Source organism: Equus quagga, unplaced genomic scaffold (genome assembly GCF_021613505.1).
Source record: "Equus quagga isolate Etosha38 unplaced genomic scaffold, UCLA_HA_Equagga_1.0 153_RagTag, whole genome shotgun sequence".
NCBI lineage: Eukaryota > Metazoa > Chordata > Mammalia > Perissodactyla > Equidae > Equus > Equus quagga.
Window position 1 is genome coordinate 1,260,971 of NW_025796915.1, and position 16,382 is coordinate 1,277,352.

Sequence of the window (16,382 nt, forward strand, 5' to 3'; positions counted from 1 at the left end):
AGCACCCTCCTGGCCAGACATCTACGTAAAGAAGAGGGCTTGGCTTGTGGTTCCAGCTCCGGGACCAGGAGGAAATGTCTTAGAAAGGTCCACTTAGAAAAATGGTATAGCTCCATTGGCTCTGAAAGCCACAGGGCCTCTATGGACCTCTTACTCCAGGCTCTTTGGAAAAGCTCTCCCAACCACACCCCGACCCTGCCAGCCAGTGGGTGACAGTAGGTCACCATAAAGGGAATAACCTTCCTCTCCCCAGGCAGGACCACAGGCTCTTCTGAGATTTCCTTGGATGTCTTTCCTGCACTCACAGTCCTCTTACATTCTTCTTTAACACCACAGGCTGCAAAGCCCCCTGGGGGGATGTCTCATAGCACCCTTCTGCCCATGCCCCCCCATAGGAAGGCTGATCCTGTGCCCAGGGCCTGGTCTCCTCTTGCCCCCAAAGTTGTCCTTAATCCCCCCTTCCTGTTTCCAAGGTGCTGCTGGTTAGGACTACAGGGATCTACGGCCCCTCATTCCAACTCTGCTACACTCCTGGGACTCCGGCCTTTGCCTCAGCCTCTCCACTGCCGTGTCCATGAGGTCAGGCTGTTCCAAAACCCCTGCCTGCCCTCCCACCTCCTCCTAGAAACAGATGCTTGCAGACCACCGTGTCCACACCTGCTTCCCAGATATGCCTAGCCCCCTGGGGCAGAAGCTCAGCAGGGAAGTTCCGTACCACCTTGCACTTGGGCCCAGGCTCCATCAGCCACCTGGTGGAAAAGCTCAGCCAGCCCCAGAGGACTTGGCTCTGATCCCCTCAGGAAGGAAAGTGGGGAATAAAATGGAGGTGAGGAAGATATGGAAAAATAAATTTCCAAACCCTGTATGCGATGGTGACATCGCAACAGCCGCTGCTGATGGGGAAAAATAAAAGTTGCCGGCTTGTGTTCTCGCGTTCTCTTTCTAAATGATTTGACATTTCATTCCCCCCTATCAAACTCTCTATTCTCTGCTAATGGCAGAATAATAAAAAATTATCCCTCATAGTGTGTGAGTGAGAGACCAAGACGGGAGCCCAGGAGAGGGAGGAAGGAGAGGAAGGAAAAGGTTATTATAAATGTGTCAGCCTGGTTTATGGCCCTTTATCAGCAAGGGAGAGACGGGAGGGAGAGACACCATCAGCGCACACTTTAAAGCGGCCTGCCAGCTTGGTTGGGGAGTGTAAATAATTTTTATTTTCAGCTGCATTTAGATATTTTAAAATATACACCCGTCAGCCATTGTGGGGAGCCAGCCGCGCCTGCTGGGGAGAAGTGGGTGGGGGCGGCTTGCCTTTCTGCAGCTTTGATGGGACTGTGTTTGACAATTAGGGCTTTCAAAAGCAGCGTTTGCTGATAAAGGCTTCCTTCTTAAGGATCAGGGAGAGATAGTGAGGCCAGCCTCTTGGTGGCTGCCAAACTCCCCAGCTGACTGGCCGGGGCTAATCTAGGGGGGTGGGATTTGGGAAGGCGGCTCAGGCTCCCAGTGTCCTTCCCAATAGGGCCAGCAGGGACACAGGCCACCTGGGTCAGCACCCCACCTTCCCCATACCACTAGATGCCACATCTGCAACCTGGGCTTGAGACCGTGTAGCCTCAGACCCCGAGGTTTCATTCATGCTGTCATTTACTGGTCAACGTTTATTGAGCACCTGCTGTGTGCCAGAATCATAAGAGTTCAAGGGCAGGGGAACTTAGAGATCGCCTCACCTAACTGGTCCTTTGATCTCTCCTCCCCAAGTGTGTGCAAAGAGCAGTCATCCATGGCCTCCAGCAGTAGCCCACTGCGTTCTGGGCTTGAAATGGGCAGTCCCGGGGCAGTGTGGCACAGCACTTAGGAGCACGCACTCCACAACTGCCTGTGAGATCTTGGGCAGGTGACACCCAAGGGCTGAGCCTCCACTTCTTCCTCTGTAAAATGGTGGTCTAATCTCATGGTTGTGGAGATTAAAATGAGATGATGAGTATAAAGACTTTGCAGTCTGACACACAGGGAGTGCACACTATACAATGTCTCTCGTCATTGGCTGTGTACTGAGGTGGGCATACCAAATCCCACCAGTAACCCGCAAGTGTTCCAGTGTGCCCAGCACAGAGGCAAGGATCAAGGGGAGGCTGTAGGGGAAGCCCCTGTGACAGGCTGGACAGAGGGGCTGTGCGTGGGGCAGGCTCATCAGGGCAGGCTCTCGGGGGAGGGTCCCTGAAGGAGTGGCAGGATGCAGAGGGAGGACCCCCGCCTGGCTGGAGAAGAAGAGATGGCCACTAGCCAGATGGCCTGATGCCCTGCCCAGCTGGTTCCCACACCAGCTCAGAGAGGGGATTTGGCACTAATACCCTGTGAGAGTTGCACACCAGCTATGAGACCAGCACATTACCTGTCCCCTGTGGGGCTTCTAGCTCTGGTGCCCACTGAACACCAATTCTGTCTGACGGATGCATGGCACATCTTCCATGCCCTACATGCCCCTCTAGGCCCTTGGTGCTGGGCAGGGCTGACACTGGCAGATAGTGGGAACAGGGAGGCTCAGAGAAGCAAAGAAGGACAGAACCAAATTCCCAGGTCTGAGGTAACTGGTCACAGGAGAACAAGCCTCTTGGGCCCTCCCTGTAGGTTCCTTCTGGCTGGACCAACAAGGGACATCAGGTTAAAGGGAAACTGTGTGCTTGGCCCTGAGAACAGATTTGAACAAGGGCACCGAGCTGGACGGGACCAGACCCAGGACTGTGCTAGGTCCCACATGGGGTGTGTGGGCTGAGACCAAGCCACGAAGCGAGGGAGGGAGAGAGAGGAAGAAGGACAGGAGGGAGAGGCCAGGCAGGGGCTCTGCACCCGCCCCCCTCCTCTTGTCATCCCTTCAGTCGATCTTTCATGCCACGAATGCACTGCTGTCTGCTCTGAGCCTGGCCTTCAAGGAGGGAGGCAGATGTGTAAACAGACAAGGACAGGGCAGCACAGCAACTGGTGGTCTGTGGTGGCCCAGAGGAGGGGAGAGGAGGAGGACATCAGGAAAGGAGGTGCAGAGCAGGAGAGACCCAAGAATCCTCAGAAGTCGACACAGGAATTTCCCAAGCAGCCTAGGTGGGGAGGACACTCCCGTAGAGGGTGCAGCGCGGACAGAGGCCTCAGAGCACAGGGCCACGCGAAGCCCTGCGGAAGTACAAGGTGATGGTGTTGGCTGGATTCATGTTTCCCAACAGTGTCTTGAGGAACATTAGTCCTGGAGGGTGTTGATAAATGGTACTTGAAACAAGAGTTCCCTGGTCGGATATATGTGGGAAACACTGGATTAAACAATGAAGAGCACAGAGTACAAGATCAATATACAAAAGTCATTGTATTTCTACACGTAGCAATGAGAAATGAAATTAAGAAAACGATTCCATTTACAATAGCATCAAAAAGAATAGTATACTTAGGAATAAATTTAACCTAGGTGGTGTAAGATTTGTCTCCTGGAAACTGCAAAATATTTCTGAAAGAAATTAAAGAAGATTGAGATAAGCAGAAAGACATCCCATATTCATGGATTGGAAGTCTTAATATTGTTAACATTGCAATAGTCCTTAAATTGATGTGCCAATTCAATGCAATCCCTATCAAAATCTTAGAGTTTTTTTGTGGAAATTGACGAACTGATCCTAAAATTTGTATGAAAATGCAAGGGAACACTGGTGAGAATGCAAAATGGTACAGCCACTTTGAAAGACAATTTGGTGTTTTCTTACAAAACTAAATACACTCTTACCAGATGATCCAGCAGTCCTGCTCCTTGGTACTTACCCAAAGGAGCTGAAAACTTATGTCCACATAAAAACCTGCACACAGATGTTTCTAGCAGCTTTATTCATAATTGCCAAAAGCTGGAAGCAACCAAGATGTCCTTCAGTAGGCGAATGGATAAACAAACTGTAGTACATGCAGACAGTGAATATTATTCAATGCTAAAAAGAAATAAGCTATAAAGTCACAAAAAGACATGGAACAATCTTAAATGCATATTACTAAGTGAAAGAAGCCAATCTGAACAGGCTACATACTGTATGTTTCCCATTATATAGCGTTCTGAAAAAGACAAAACTCTGGAGAGATTAAAAAGATCAGTGGGTGCTGGGGGCAGGGGGGAGTGAGGTGAAGCACAGAGGATTTTTAGGGTAGTGAAATTACTCTGTATGATATTATAATGATGGATACATGTCATTATACATTTGTCCAAACCCAGAGAATGTATCACACTAAGAGTGAGCCCTAATGTAAACTATAGACTCTGAGTGCTAACGATGTGTCAACATAGGTTCATCAATTGTAATAAATGTACCACTCTGGTGCAGGATGTTGATCATGCAGGAGGCTGTACAGGTGTGAGAGCAGGTGTTATATGAGAAATCTCTGCAACTTCTGCTCAGTTTTGCTGTGAACCTGAAATGCTCTAAAAAAATAAAGTCTATTTAACAATAAGTCTATTAAAAATTCAAGGGACACAGAATAGCCAAAATAATCTTGAAAAAGAACAAAGTTGGCAGACCCATACTTCCCAGTTTCAAAATTCACTACAAAACTATAGTAATGAAGACAATGTGGTACTCACATAAGGACAGATATATAGATCAATGGAAAAGAAATGAGAGTTCAGAAATAAACCCTCACATTTATGGTCAATTGATTTTCAACAAGGGAACCAAGACAATTCAATGGGGAAGGAATAGTCTTTTCAACAAATGGTGCTGGGACAACTGGATATCCACATGCAAAAGGATGAAGTTGGACCCCTTCCCCACGCCACAGAGAAAAAAATAACTCAACCTGGATTAAAGACCAGGATGTCAGGCCTCAGACCGGGAAAGACCAGGCTGTTGGGGCTAGAGGCAGGAGACTACTCACTACCTCGTCAGGCCCTCTGAGTCTTCTACAATAATCATTATAATTTTTGCTCTGGAATTTAGAGAGTGACAAGTGTCAGCAACAGATCCCAGGATGACTCCATAGAGACAGGAAGGATCTGTAAACGTTTTCCATCTCTCCTTCAATTTATCTGTTTTGAAGGTTGGTGGGAGTGGACACTGGTACAATCTTTTGGAGAACCACTCTGCAGTTAATAACACTCTCCCCAAAGAACGTGAGAGTCTGACCACCCCGCAGTCCCTCCTGTGCATCTGCAGAAATACCAGCCTGATGGAATCGTTTGTCACAGCCTCTTTGGTAGATCAAGTACCAAAATGGCCCCAGTTCCCCATACTTTCCTGTATCTCTTTCCAATGTCACTTTGCAGCTCTTTGCACCAAGAGGTGACATTGGTTTCTCCACCTCTTGAATCTGGATGGGTCTCTGACTAGCTTTGGCCAGTGGAATGTGGTAGAAGTGATCATATGCCAGTTCTAAGTGTTGGCCTCAAGAACCCTTGTATGCTCCCACTTGCTTTCTTGGAAACTTGCTACCAACGTGAAGACAAGCACAGGCTAGCTTGCTGCAGGAGGAGAGACCACATGGAAGAAAACAAAATCATCTCAGGCGAGGCCATCCTAGACCAGCCAGGCCCTAGCTGATCCTCCAGCTGGCCACGGATGGCTGAGTGAACCCACCTGGGAATCAGCCTAGCCTGGCCCAGACCTGCTCAGCTGACTTCCAGACTCGTAAGCATAATAAATAGTGCTTGTTTTAAACCACTAAGCTTTGGGGTTGTCAAGTAGCCATTACTTACAATATTAAAAAACTGATACAGCCCTAAGCTGGAGGCAATCCAGATGTTCATCAATGTGGGGTTGGAGGTATAAAGTGTGGTAGGGCCATACAACGGAACATCCTGTGGCCATTAAGAAATGAAGTGGATCCGTATGATCCATACATACTGACCTGGAGCATGTCCATGATCCATTCGTGAGGGAAAAGAGCAAGTGACTGATCAATATGTGTGCCGTGACCCTATTTTTGTTTTTTAAAAATGTCTGTCTATAAAATATATAGAAAAGATACAGCTAGGAAAAAGTTGGCAAGGATACACAGCAAACTATTCATAAGGGTTGCCTCTGGAGGAGACAGCAAGGAGTTTTATATTTTTCACTTGCTTTCTCGTGGGTTCTTTAAAAGTGAAGATTATTTGGGAGAAAAACAAAGTTGACGTTTTCAGTGGCTGGGTTTGTTGTAATTGAGGCCCAGCTGTCCTCATATGGATTTTCCAGCTTTTTCTCTTCTATCCTGGCTGAAATCCACATCCTGAACTCCCCCTGCACCCACAAACTCCTTCATCACTTAGGCAATCACTGCACATCCTTGAACCCTTTAGGTATTTACCTTTAAATATTAGAGCAGGAAGATTCTTTGGGGACCAAGGCCCATCTTTGTGGTACAGATAGAGGGAAACTGAGGCACAGAGAGGCAGGGATATGTTGGAGGCCTCTCTGAGAGCCTGCAGCTGAGCTGAGGCAAGACAGGTGTCCTGAGGACCTATCCACCTCAAGGAGTCCAGAGCAGCCCCCATGCCCCTGCTTCCCTCGGAGGGGGCCTCGAGGATCGGGGAAAAGCTTTGTCCTTCTCAGGAGATGGAGGAGGGGCCGTGAGTGGGAGGAAAAGGGACAGAGCCAAGGAGGAGGAGGGGCAGGGTTGGGGGGTGTCAGTGCCAGGCTCAGCCTAGAGCCTCAGGCGGCAACCAGATAATAAGCAAGAATAATAGAGGAAAGAGAGTGAAATGTCACATACTGCTCTGGTGCCATTAGCCACCAGAGAAGGGAAATATCACATAATTAGGCTGGGCCTTTGTTTGTCTTTGTGGAGGGAGGGTGTGCGGGGGGGCCTGGTTGTGTGTGGGGGGCTGTTTCCAGGGGACCCCCTCTGGGGACAGGCCTGTTTCCCCAGGGCAGCGGAGGCGGCAATGAGACGAGATTTCAGGGCCGTGGCTCCAGGCCCCCTGGGCCCCCCACTCCCCAGTCCCTGGGCCTGATGCGACTCAGAGGAGGGTGGTGGGGTGGTGGGAACTGGGGCAGGGAAGGGATGGGACTTATTCCACCTCGAGACTGACACCTGGAGCTCAGAGGCCTCCTTGCTAAACGGCCTTCGCTGCTGTTTGTTTATATTTCCCTCGTTATTACCCAAGTCACAGAAACGCCCGGGTAATGGCTGTAAAATTACACACTCGCAGCTAATTCGGGCCGACTCTTGGCAGAGCAGCCGTGTTTTAAGGAGAAATAAACAAGGCCTGAAATAAAAGTCGGCAGGAATACAAATCTGCAGCAATGAGGCTGCTCCCCCTTCCCCAGCAACAAGCCGTGAACGTCACACTCACACTCCGTTGCGGAGACCACGGCCAGGCTCTCCCACCCTTCAGGCCACTTGAGGGGCTCTTACACTGTGGCCCCACCCTAACCTGGGGCTGGGCCGGGTCCCTGTTTTTGCAGACCCAGGCTACTCCCCGGTCCTGATTCCCTTCCTCTGTGGGTGCCCACCTTCCTTTCTCCCCTAGCTGAGGAGGTTCTAACCACTGGTTCGCCAATTGATTGATTGATTCATTCATTCATTCACCACGTGTTTCTTGAGCACATACTTTGTGCCATGCACTGTGCTCTAGTGGTGAGAAAACACAGCTGTGGGTTCTTTCTTGTCTGGTGCAAGAGAGAGATATTAGACCACCAAAGGCATGAACAAATGTGTAATAAAAAGCTAGGAAAACTGCACTAAAGGAAAAGAACAGAGCAGGATGGGAGAGGAAAAGGGAGGACCTGCTTTAGACTGGGGGTTCAGGAAAGACCTGTTTTAGGAAAGGAAAGTCCTACTTGAGTTGAGGCCTAGAAGTGGGAGTTTTCTGGGGGCAGAGCAGGGAATAGAGTATTCCAGGTGGAGGGAACAGCATGGGCAAAGGCCCTGAGGCAGGAAGGCTGGTAAGCAGGGAGCTGGGGGCAGTGTGATGTGAACCGGCCTGGAGAGACCACGCAGGTGCTATACGCCGCCTTCCCCAGCTGGGAAGGGTTATAAGATTCTAAGGAAGGGGGGAATGAGATCTGATTTATGATTCTGAAAGAGCTCCCTGCTGGGCTGGGAGAGGCCTGCAAAGAAATGAGAGGAGATACGAGCAGCTGGGGAGGCTGTTGCAGAAATCCTGGTGAGAGATGACAGCGGCTGGGGAAAGGACTGTGGCAATGTGGACAGGGAGCATGGGAGGGGCAGAGAGATCCCAAAGGCAGACAAGACCTGGATTTCTGGAGTGAGGGAGAAGAAGAAGTCAAGGGGGTTGGTGGATGGAGGACCATTTCCTGAGGGGGCAGAGTGAAGGAGGGGCAGGTCTGGGACATGTGTCTGAGGTGCGTAGAGATGGCACTTAAGGCCACAGGGATGGACGAGCTTGCCTAGGGAGAGAAAGAGAGGTGAGAAGAGACAGTGTTTGGACATGTGTGACTCTCAACTCAGACTCTCGGGGACCAATGCCCTCCCCCTATCGCTAATAAAATAAGAGTAAAAGTCCCAGCCACAGTTTGTTGAGAGGATGAAATGAGGAGGCGGGCCCAGTGTCAGCCCAGTTACAGCAGAGGCAGCCCCACCTACCCAACACTGCCCTTGGGGTCTGCTCAAAGCCAGTCTGTGGCCTGGGAGGTTCACGGGGGAGTTGAGGGGGTACCCCGTGTCACAGATGGGAGCCTATGGAACTCACCCCAGAGATGGGAGAGCCAAAGGTTGACAGCGGTGAGAGCAGGAGAGGAAGCAGAGGAGAAGACAGCAGACTGGGCTGGGCAGGGAGGACAGAGGAGGCGGAAGGCAGAGAGTTGGGCTGGGGCAGCAAGGCAGTCTCTGTCTCCACCAGGCAGGCCTGGTTGCAGGAACTAATTAGTGCAGAACAAGGCCCTAATGAGGCCCTCTGACTCCAGCTCATGCCCACACTGTGTTTTGTATGGGAGTGTGAGCATACGAGCTGTGTTGGAGGCAAGGATGCCAGGCCCGTCCCTTCCCGACCCCTCCCCTGTTGCGAAACCTGGGGATGGGGTTGGGGAACCCTGAGGTGGGAGGTAGGAGGCCCTGGTTTGCCAGAGTCACTTACTCTGCCTGGTCCCCAGGCTCCCTGTGATGGGGTTGATGGAGGTCCTGCCTGGGCATCTGGGCCCCAGATCCCCCTGGGCCTAACCCCAGCCCCCGCTAGCTCCACTGTGCCCCACTGCGCCCCACTGCTTGTCCATCTGTGTGTGGGAGGGACCATGTTTGCTCTTGTGCACTTATTTTCCACGTTCCTGTGTGTACTTAAGAATTTATAAAACATGTGCAAACATGCTTACATGTGCTCTTGTGTGTTGCAGGGGTTGCACATGTGTGTGCACAAGCATGAGGGGAGGGGTTGGACCCACAGCTGCAGTGGTGAGCAGCAGCCTCTCGAGGCCCAGCTCAGCCTCCCTCCCCAGGGAATTCTATCTGCCTCCTCCCTCACCCCCACTGCAGGGCCCCTCTGTCCTCGTGCTCCTGCAGCTAGATCTGCACTAGCTGTCCTGGGCTTGGCTCATGGCCTTCTCTGAGGGCTTCAGACTGACTGCTAGCTGCCCTGGACAGATGGGGGCTCCCCTTGTATTCGTCAGGCTGGGGGGCTATGCTGGGGGCAAAGGCCTGAGGGTCCCAGGACTGATGAGGGGAGGCTGCTGGTGCTTTGGGACAAGTGTCCACGCTGGCCTAGGGCTTCTCAGGGAGCTGTGTGCTTCAGCAACACGTAGCTGGACCCGGGGACCCCTGGCAGTGTCCTCTTGGCAGAGCTCTGGGAAGGAGAAGCTGCAGGCCAAGTGCTCATAACCAAGGACATCTGGATGAGGGCAGTCTCGCCATATGTGGTTGGATGAAGTTTGGCTTATACACCATAAATTGTCTGGGTTCCAGGTCCAGCCCTGCCATTGACATGCCCTTTAATGCTGGACAAACCCTCCTCTCAGGGCATCAGTTTGCTCATCCATAAAATTGTGGGGGGTGTGGACGGGATGATCCCCAAGGGCCTGTCCAGTTCTGATGCTTTGTTGCATAATTGAGGCTGAGGCACAGCAACTCTTGGCCACTGAAGACCATCCTGGCAGCATGAGTCAGGGGCATGGGCAGGAAATCCAGAGAGCACAGCTGCGAGAAGCAGTCCTAGGACCCGCCACGAATGCCCTTGTGTGACCCTGCGTTGCTGCGGGCCCCAGTATGGAGAGCCTCTCCCTCTTCAGGACTGTTTGACAACACTGCTCACCTGAGCTCGGCATCTCAGCTCTCAGGCCCGCGGGCGGGCAGACAGAGGCTCGGCACCTCAGGCCAAGAGCTGTTAGAGAAGCTGATGTGGATGGCGGCTCTCCCGCCCAAGCCGGCTGTCTCCCACGGGGGTCCACATTTATTCCTTCCATCTTCTCTGCTGCTGCTCACAGGGATGCAGTAGGGAGACAGTGGCCCCAGGAGCAGCTTAAAATTTTTAGTTATTATTTTGAAAAGAGAATTCATTCACGTGTTTCAAAAATCAAAAAAACATAACACAGTATAGAGCAAAAATCTTCCCTCGGGCTCCCTGCTTGGGAGGCCCTGCTTCTAGTTTCCTGTGTGTCCTTTCAGGGGTTCATTTGCTTTCAGAAGCAAATACAAATGCAAGCAGCTTCTGAATGGATGACTAAGTGATTCGGGGGCTTTCATGGTGCCGTGAGGGCTGGACCCCCGACCCCTGCCCACCCTCAAACCCAGGGCTGCAACTATCACAGGTGGGAATCAGTTGCACACTTTCAAATATTTATGAAACACTGATGGATTTTCTCAGGCTGGACTTGTAGCTTTCATGGAATTTGGCTTTATTAGCAAGAAAGTCAAAATTTTCTCTGGACCACCACCAAGCGTCATGCATTCCTGTCGTGCCCCGGGTCCTGTGGGCCTGGCTGCTCCTACTGTGTCAGCTCCTTGCTGGCAGCTTTCGACTTCTCTGCCGTTGAGAGCTGGTGGAGAAGGGCACAGAGAGGCCAAAGCTTGGGGCTGGGGAGAAGTTCTGCAATGACTACCTCTGGGGCGGGCAAGTCTGGCTGCCTCCCTGGCTCTCAGGTACCTAATTTGGAGAATGAGCAGTTTGGCCAATCACTGAGTTTCATTGCTGCTTGATGCCCAAGGGGACCCTCCAAGCCTTCCCAGACTGGGAGCCCCCCTGAGTCAGGGCTAGGTCTTCTCTCCCTCCTTTATCTCCCTCTAGCAGCCCCAGTCATAGGGCAAAGCTCGGGTTTGGGCTCTTTCTTCTTCATATTACAGCAGAATCAAGGCTCCGTTATTCTGGGAATGGCTGTTTCCGAGTGATCTAAGGGGGTCAGGACCCCTGGGCCTCATCTTGACTTGTTGCTGGTGCACGGCTTCTTCACGCTGGGATTGGAGGGAGTAGCTGTTACCAAGCTGACGGGACCAAGTCTGATCAGGGGCGAGGGATGGCCACAGAGCACGGCTGACGGGAAGCTGTGAAAACAGAGCTGATGTTCCCACCAACCTGAGGTCAGAACCGGGGGCAGCAGAGAAAGCTAATGAGCTTGGCTGTGATGGGGTGGGTTGGGGAGAATTGGGGGGTGCAGCCAGAGTGGAGCCAGGCAGGGGGCCTGCCTGGCACCAGGGGAGCTGTGGCAGGGCCTCATTACCCCTGTCCAGCCTTTTGAAATATATATGTATGTGTGTGTGTATTTAATTTTATGGTCTTATGATCTTAAAAATGCTTAAACATATATTCAAATAATGTGAATACAAATACGTTTTCACCACAAAAACTCAAACAATATACAAGCACATCACACAGGAGTCTTCCTTTCCCTACCGAGCTTTGATATATCGCTTGCAGACTTTTACCCACATGTTATATTTATATACAAAACATCTACATGTGCACAGATAACAACATGAATAGGATCCTACTAGATATATCTTATTCTGGAATCTACTTCTTCCTCATAAGCTTGGGGGATCTTTCCATGTTATTATATGTAGATCTGCCTTACCCCTTCAAACTGCTTCCAGGATGGGCCTTACTTATCTCAACAATTCCCCTGTCCATGGTCATGCAGGTTGTCTCTGGTTTTTTGCTGTTACAAACAGTGAGGCTGGGGACATCCTTGATGATTCTGCTCTCTTGGCCTAGTAGATCTCCCCTCAATCCCCAGGTGCACAGGGCCCACCTGGCCAAAGGAAACTGTCTGATCCGCAATGGCCAGCTGAGTAGGAAGGGTCATAGGCAGGCTCCCTCCTGTGGGAGAAGCACAATGCTGAGCCAAAGGCTGGATCACGCCTGGTGGCATTTCGGGCAGTGGGATCGGGGAGTGTTAATAATGCTGTCCCTCACGTCATGCCATCTCTCATCTCTCACTCTCTCTGGAGGCTCTGTGGGTGGAGGCTGGGAACGGAGATGTCGCTGGAGGCTGCAAACCAAAATGGTCAGAGAGGGGCATGGAGTTTGACTGGGCCTTGATGAGTGCACCCTTCATGGTCACCAGCCAGGGTAAGGAGTTGGGAGTCCACCTTCTCTGAGTGCTTACTGTTTGCCAGGTACTGTGAGGGCATTCGGATACTAATTTACTTCAATCCTGTGTGTCAGTGATGATTCCATTCACAGACACTGGTAGGTCAGCTCAGGTGAGGTGGCTTGTCCCAGGTCACAAAGCTGCTTTGCCTGACCACACAGACCCAGGCCTTCCACTTTCCCCAGCTGCCTTCCTTTGGGTGCTCAGCCCCCTGCCTAACCTGATGACACCAGGTCTGGAGCCCCACAGGCCTCCTGCTGGGGCTATCAGGTGAGCGGTCCATGGTGACAGATGGACTAGGACCTCTCCTGGAGGAGCAGGGTCACCACAGGCTGACAGGCTGCTGAGCTCATCCCATCCTGGTGTCACTTGGCTCAGGGAGGAGCAGGCCCTGGGATCTGGATGGCATGGGGAGAGTCGAGCGGGGCTCAGGGGCATCCAGGTCAGCAGGTCTGAGGCCAGATTGCAGTCAAAGGGCCAGTGGAATGGCCAGGGCCTTGTTGGTCAGTGTGACAAGCTAAGGTCTTCGTTTCTTGCCCCTTCCCTCCTCTGTGTTAGGACAGGATTAGGGCTTTCTTCAGATTCTCAAAAGCGTCTACGATCCCCAAAGAGGTTCCAACTCCATGGACTAAGGCACAATCTCCAGAGGGCTCCTGGTGCAGGGGAAGAAGGTGGGAGCCCAGTTAGACCCCCACCCCACCTCTACCCTGACTCAGCGTACCATCTGCACTGTGGGAGGTTGGGCCTGAGCATCCCTAAGGGCTTTCTGGGCATCTCCAGCTGGACTTCTCTTCCTGTCCCAGCAAGAGCAAAGGATTCTGGGAGGCCCAGGTAGGGGTGCTCTCTGAGGGTCCCTGGGCTCCAGGGCGCAAAGGACAGACCTTGCCTCGGGGAGCGGGAGGTGATGGGAGAAGTGGGGGATGGTACAAGGATAAGTCTCTCTCTTTCGCCAGTGGAACTTGGCAGGGAGGGAGGATCCAGTGTGGCGAGCTGGGGCTCCATGTGTTGGGTGCTAGAAAAGCTGTCCAGGCCAGAGGGCCCCAGACTACTCTGCTGCCCTCCCTCAGGCCCCAGGGGATACGGGTGCCCAGCTCTGTGCTGGTCCACAGTGGGGGACAGAAGAGGAAGGCCCTGCCCTGCCCTCAGAGAGCTCCTGCCAGGCCTAGTGGACACATTCCAGGCCAAGCCGCAGGGTTTGGACTCTGGGGCTACAGGAGTTCAGGGAAGGAAGTGGCCCTGAGACCCAGATCCATCAATAACAAGGCTCTGACATTGACAGATGGCTTTAGTGTCACACAGGCAGGGCAGGCTTCCTGGAGGAGGAGGGGGGAGACTGTACTGAGTGGGTCTCCTAAGCTTGTGTTCTAGTGCCAGACACAATTGGTAACCCTCTGACCTCATCACTTATTGGATGTGTGACCATGGACAACTGCCTTTGCCTCTCTCTGCCACAGTCTCCTTGTCTATAAAATGGGAATAATAACAGAGTCTACCCCAGAAGGCTGTGATGAGGATCCCAGTTGTTTATAATGGTGCCTGGCACACAGCAACTGCTGAACAAAGATGAGACATTTTTGTGATGATTTTCATCCCTGTGATCAGAGGAAGGGAAGACTATGAAGAGATGAAGGAGCAGCGGGCAGTCCAGGCGCCAAGTGAGGCTGAGAGCCCCAAGGCTGGAACAATGACAGAGGAGGCTCCACCTCTCCGGGAACAGGGGGTCCAGCGCAGATTTACCAGCTGCTGGATTATCTCATCCCCGGGCTCCAGCATCATTGCCCAAACTTTGAGCAGACTGCCAGCTTTTAGCCCCCAGCTCTCTGATGACCGATCCCTTCCAAAGACCTAGAGCACGAGTGGTAGGACCCAGGTTCAGTGATCTAGGAAACACTAGGAAAACATTTGGGGCCTGGTGAGGGAGGGAGGAAGTGGACAGCCACGTATGTTGACCGTGCAGAAGGTCAACTCTGCCAGGAGGTGGTGGGTTGGCAGATCAGACTGAGTGAATCAATGACTTCTCAAGGGACAGGCCAGGTCTCTCTCCTGGTCTGGGCTTACTTCCTCCTCTGTACAATGGACATGCTGGACCAGGTTACCAGACAGGCCCAGCTGTCCGTGGCTGCCTCTGAGCCAGCAGTCCAGGGCAGAAGCCAGATGTGGAGGGTTGGGTGGAGCGTCTGACCTTGGGGAGGGCCCCCCAGAGGGAAGGGTGGCAGGAAGCTGGGAAAGGACAGACCCATCCCTCCCTTCTTGCTGCCTGGTGGGTGACAGCTCCTCCATTCCCTGAAGGAGGCTGAGGCTGAGGCTGACTGATGAGAAGGCTCCAGAGCCAGGCTGTCAGCAAGTGCCCCCTGCCACCTTTGCAGGGCTAATTTGCATTAAATTTACACAAATCTGCATAATTTAGGAAGCTGCCAGTGTTCATCTTGGGCAGTCTAATTCACTGTATGAGCTTTGAAGTAGCCCTTTCTTCAGCTGCCCACTCTGCCCCTGCTTCCCTTTTCTCGCAGTCTGGCCTGTCAGATCCCACCTTTCCAGGCATGGAGGACAGGCCTCCCAGGCTTGCTTGGGTCCCCAGAGAGAGCCCCTCTGCAGCTGCTGAGTGTAGTTGCCTGTGAGCTTGAGGTTGGCCCTGGCCCAACCATCCAAGAGGCCCTCACACAGGAGATTTGGGGACCCTGAGAAAGCTCTGGTGGTTCACCAAAGAGTCAGGCCAAAGTGACCAAATCCTCTTTCCTGGCAGGGCACTAGGGTACAGGGTGTGTCTGGGTTCCTGAGGGACTTTGTACCTGATACTGGAGAGTCTGGGATGGTGTCCCAAGGCTTGAGGACAGGGCATGAACTATGAATGACCGATCAAACAGCTGTCTCCAAGGGAACTGACTCATGGGTTACCGTCAGTCCAGATGGATGTCCCCACAGCTGTGCCACAGGGCTCTGTCCCTGCCCTCTTGACATCTTTATTCTTGGATTAGTCAAGACTCTTTTGGGTACAAGTGACACTAACTCAACTCCAATTGACTTAAGCAAAAGAAAAAAAGAGAGAGGAGATTTATTGGCTAACGTAATTGAGAAATTCAGGGATACATGGACTTCAAGCACAGCTGGATCTAGAGGCTCAAATTCTGTCGTAAGGACATTGTCTCTCTGTTCTGCTTTCCTTGTCATTGACTTAAACTGGCTCCCTCGCTGTCATGGCCTCTGGAAGCTCCAGCGTTATATCCTATGGACTCCAAGTCCAGGAGAATCAGAGCTTCTTCCCATCAGTTTCAGGTAAAGTCTAGAATGCCGTTTCATTGGCTTAGCTTATGTCATGAGCCCAAAACTGAACCAATCACAGTGATCAGAAGCATGTGGCCCTCTTCTTGGCCAGGCATAGGTCACATGGCCACCTGGGTGGGGAGGTAGGGGATAGAGTCAGTCCCACTGCAAGGATTGAGAGTGGGAAGTGGGAGGTTCCTCTGAGGAAAATCAGGGCCCCTTCCTAGAAGACACGGTGGTGGGAGTACTGGGCAAGCTGACTCCAGCTGGGCAGTTAGCGCTTTCCGTAGATGAATATGTGGATGTCAACCAGAAGCGCAGGGGGCTGGAGGTTGGGGAGGGGGCGTTTGCAAGGACGAATGGAGGCTCTGGATGGGGAGCGCATGTTGGGTGCCTGGCAACGTGAATTTCCTTCTCTTTGTGACTAAGGCAGGACTTGGGCAAGAACTGACCCCAGCCCCCCTGGTGCCCGGGCACTTGGTGGGGAAGCCACGACACCCAGTGACTACAGAGCCCTGAGCCACCTGGCCTCTGAAAAACAAAGACGACGAGCATTGTAGAGCAGAAGGGACTGCAGTGGCCATCTGGATGAGGAGCAGGAGGCACTGTCATTTGGCTCTGATGGAAGGGAAGCAGGGAAGACACTGG